The following is a 4,240-nucleotide window of genomic DNA, read 5'->3' on the forward strand; positions in this document are numbered from 1 at the left end:
TATAATATTAATTTCCCAACTAACAATCCAACATTTAATCAAAATAGGCAAAATTAACCGAGAGACGTAACTACGCTCATCATTGCCTAACTTCGATATTCTTAAATCGAAACGATCCGAACTTAAATATCATACTCGGCAGCCGTAATTACAACCTCCCCAAAAATACGACTTAAATCCTACGGCCGGATTCTACATTAATTAACCGCCAAAAATACCGCACTTCGGAAATTCATAAACCTATCCAAAACTCATCCAAAAATTCTATAACTCACTTCAATAAACTCCCCTTAATATTCCAAATTTAACAACATTAAAAATCTCCCAACCGGCGGCGGCTCCGCGGGCAGCGGCGGCCGGAGGCCAATTCCGGCGACCTCCAAAACCTATGAAATTTTGACAGCATCTTCCTCTCATCATGCTCTACAACTTTCCTAACTAGCACAAACCCAAAATCCAAGCCTAGCTATGCCAATCGAACAGAAACATCAAAAACGCTCTAGAATTTCAACTTCACATTTCTCCTTACCTAGCTCAAGAGAGGGTGAGCTGTTTGGAGGGGTTGCTGCGTGGGAGGAGGGCTACAAAACGAGCCAAGGATCGCCGGTTTTGGTGGCCGGAGGAGGGAGTTCCGGCGACGTGAAGCTTTGGACAGTCGAACCTTTCGGGGGAGAGCGCTCCTTCACGGCGGAGCTAGGGCGGCTGTCACCGGTCTAAGGAGGTAGCTGGGTCGGAGGCCGTCAGTTTGGGACCGGAGCGACGGCAGATGGTGGCCGGACGGCGGCTGACCGGCGACAGAAAGATCGGCTGCGGGAAGGAGTTCGGGTGCGGGAAAACCGGGAGGGAGAGAGAGGGAAAAGAGGGCTGGGCTTTGACCACCCCTTGGCCTGGTCCAACATTCTTATACTACCCAAATCCAAAATAAAACACCCCGAAAAATAATACCCGAATAAAAATTACCTTTTATTAGCTAAAATTTACCATTTTTACCGTCGTCGTATTTTCCTCCTACGAATAATCCTCCACACATAATCGTCCCCGAAATCCCTCTAGGGACCAATTAAACTATTAACTCAATGATCGAGACGGTAAAATTCTTATTATAATCACGCTAGTAAATAAGGTAAAAATATAAGCGTCGGGATGTGACAATTTTAGTCAACATATCCGAAGTATTTTTGTTAGTGTGAATTTTCCTCAACTGTAAAGGCTTCTTTGGCACAACATCTCGTATCTAATGATAACGGAGATCAATATGCTTAGTGTGGGGGTGATAAACTGAGTTTTTGCTCAAGTGAATTGCACTATGACTATCAAAATGCACCACATACCTTTCTTGCTTCACACCCAACTCTTGAATAAATCTTTGCGGCCATATCATTTCCTTTCCCTGCTTCGTTTGCTACTATATACTTAACTTTTGTGGTGGATAAGGCAACACACTTCTGTAACTTGGACTGCCATGACACAGCTCCCCCACAAAATGTAAATATGTAACTAGATGTGGACTTTCTAGTATCAAGGTCTCCTACCAAATCTGTATATGTGAAACCTTCTAAGACGTGTCTTGATCCACCAAAAGACAAACACAACTTTAAGGTGCCCCTCAAATATCTGAGTATCCAATTCACAGCTTCTCAATGCTCTTTGCCAGGATTAGATAAATATCTACTAACAATACCAACTGCACGTGTAATATCTAGACGGGTACATACCATGGCATACATAAGACTACCAACAGCTGATGAGTAAGGGATACCCGCCATCTTGTTTTTCTCCTCTTGTGTAGTTGGACATAACAGTCTGCTTAACTTGAAATGATTACCTAGAGGTGAGCTCACTAGCTTAGCATCTTTCATATTGAACCTTTCAAGCACCCGTTCAACATATCTCTCCAGTGACAGCCATAATTTATTTGCCTTCCTGTCATGGGTAATCTTCATGTCCAATATCTGCTTAGCAGGCCCTAAATCTTTCATATTGAATAATTTTGATAAATCTGCTTTTAACTTGCGGATCATAGAAACGTCTTGCCCTACTATCAACATATCATCAACATAGAGCAATAAAACTATGAAGTTACCTCCACTGAACCGTTGGATATACACATGGATCTGCATCAATTCTCATGTACCCATGACCCACCATGAATGAGTCAAATTTCTTGTACCATTATCTTGGCGCTTGCTTAAGCCCATACAAACTTTTCTTCAACTTGCAAACCATGTGCTCCTTTCCCTCGACCTCGAAACCTTCCGGTTGCTCCATGTATATTTCTTCTTCCAAATCACCGTACAGAAATGTTGTTTTCACATCTAACTGCTCCACCTCAAGATCAATGCTAGCTACCATGCCCAAAATAACTCTGATAGATGTCATTTTGACAATTGGTGAAAAGATCTCATCAAAATCTACTCCTTCTTTTTGCCCGAAACCTTTGACAACCAAGCGAGCTTTAAACTTTGTCAACTGTTCATTCTCGTCTCTTTTCAACTTGAACACCCATTTATTTCTAAGTTCTTTTCTACCTTTAGGAAGCTCCAAGAACTCATAGGTGTCATTCTTCAATAAAAACTCCATTTCAGACTTCATTTTCAACATCCACTTGTCATTGTCTGCATGAGTTTTTGCCTCTTCAAAGCATTCAGGCTCTCCATCATTGGTTAACAAAATGTATCTGGAATATGGATTATATGCATCACTAGTCAACAAAATATATTGTGAAGAAGGATACTTGGTATTTGGCTTTCGTGCTTTGTTAGATCTTCGAATTGGTGCTTGGGAATTTTTTGGCTCCTCCGCTTGAATAGGCTCCACCTGGTTAGGCTCCCCCTGACCATGATCCTCTTGATCATCATTTCCAGGTGCAGGTTCCGCAGCTTCTGCTTCCGCCATATTGGGGTCATTTACCATATCTTGAGGTTCGCTAGATTCTCCTTGTAGCGGTGATAAGTAGGTGAGGTGGTCTGCACTGTCAATTGTCTTCTTTTCAAAATCAGCAACGGTTTGAGCTTCATGGAACACCGCATCTTTGCTTCTGAATAACTTGTTGGTCTTTAGATTCCACAACTGGTAGCCCATCTCTTCATTGCCATACCTAAGAAAGATGCATGGTATAGCCCTGTCATCTAGCTTTGACCTTTTCTCCTTTGATACATGAGCAAATGCCTTGCACTCAAACACCCTCAAGTGGGAATATGATGCACTTCTACCGGTCTATATGCTTACTGGAGTCTCTAAGCCCAACGGTACACTTGGTCTTTAAAGTCACTATTTTTCATTCAAATGGTCATTCCGTAAGTTTTTTCTGTTAGAATACTGACGTGGCTGTTAAAGCCATATCAGCAATTTAACTGAGAAAATTGGCGGAAGGACCATTTAGATGAAAAATCGTGACTTTAAGGACCATTCAGATTAAAATAAAACCATAAGGACTGAGCATATGCCGACTTTAAACCATAGGGACTATACAGTATTTTACCCTTTTATTATGACCAAGTGATTCAACTTACATGGGGCCACAAACATCTGAATGTACTAGGTCCAATACTTTTTCTTTTCTTGTGAATATTTTAGCGAAGCTAACTTTATGGTGCTTACTAGATAAACAATGATCACTAGAGTCAAGGGAGCGAGGTACATTTGGCAAAAAGATAGGAGACTTCTTTGCCAAAAATTGCAATCCCTTCTCACTCATATGGCCTAGTCACTTGTGCCATAGACTTGGAGAAAAATTGACACGACCCACCCCAAATTTCACCCTGAAACCCAGAGTAAGTCGTGCGGGGACCAACTCCAAGGAAAATTTTACCGAAAAATCGGCATAACCTCCTTTGAAAATGGACAACCCTTCCTAATAATACCTGCAAACACTTCTGAAAATTTAAATCCAACCTTAAACTCCTGGAGTCTCCGTGCTCCCCAAATCACAACACCACCCAAATTATTTACTAATCTAAACAAATCTCATATCCAACCATTTATAGGTTCAGAGCAACTCTAACAGGAAGAAAGAAAACATAATAAATTAACAAGCGGAAGCTATATGATGACTATGCCTCATCCCCATGTACGCCCGACCTCAACTATGCAATCCTGCAAACTGGGCATTTTTAAAACGAAGAGCCCAGGGGAAAACATTTGAAACACGTTAGAGTGAGTGGACAAAAACAAATTAACGAATAAAATATTTATGTTTCCCCAAATCAATTTCCAAGAAAAATCGAATGCATGCTGCAAG

Source organism: Fragaria vesca, unplaced genomic scaffold (genome assembly GCF_000184155.1).
Source record: "Fragaria vesca subsp. vesca unplaced genomic scaffold, FraVesHawaii_1.0 scf0513040, whole genome shotgun sequence".
In the NCBI taxonomy this organism is placed as follows: domain Eukaryota; kingdom Viridiplantae; phylum Streptophyta; class Magnoliopsida; order Rosales; family Rosaceae; genus Fragaria; species Fragaria vesca.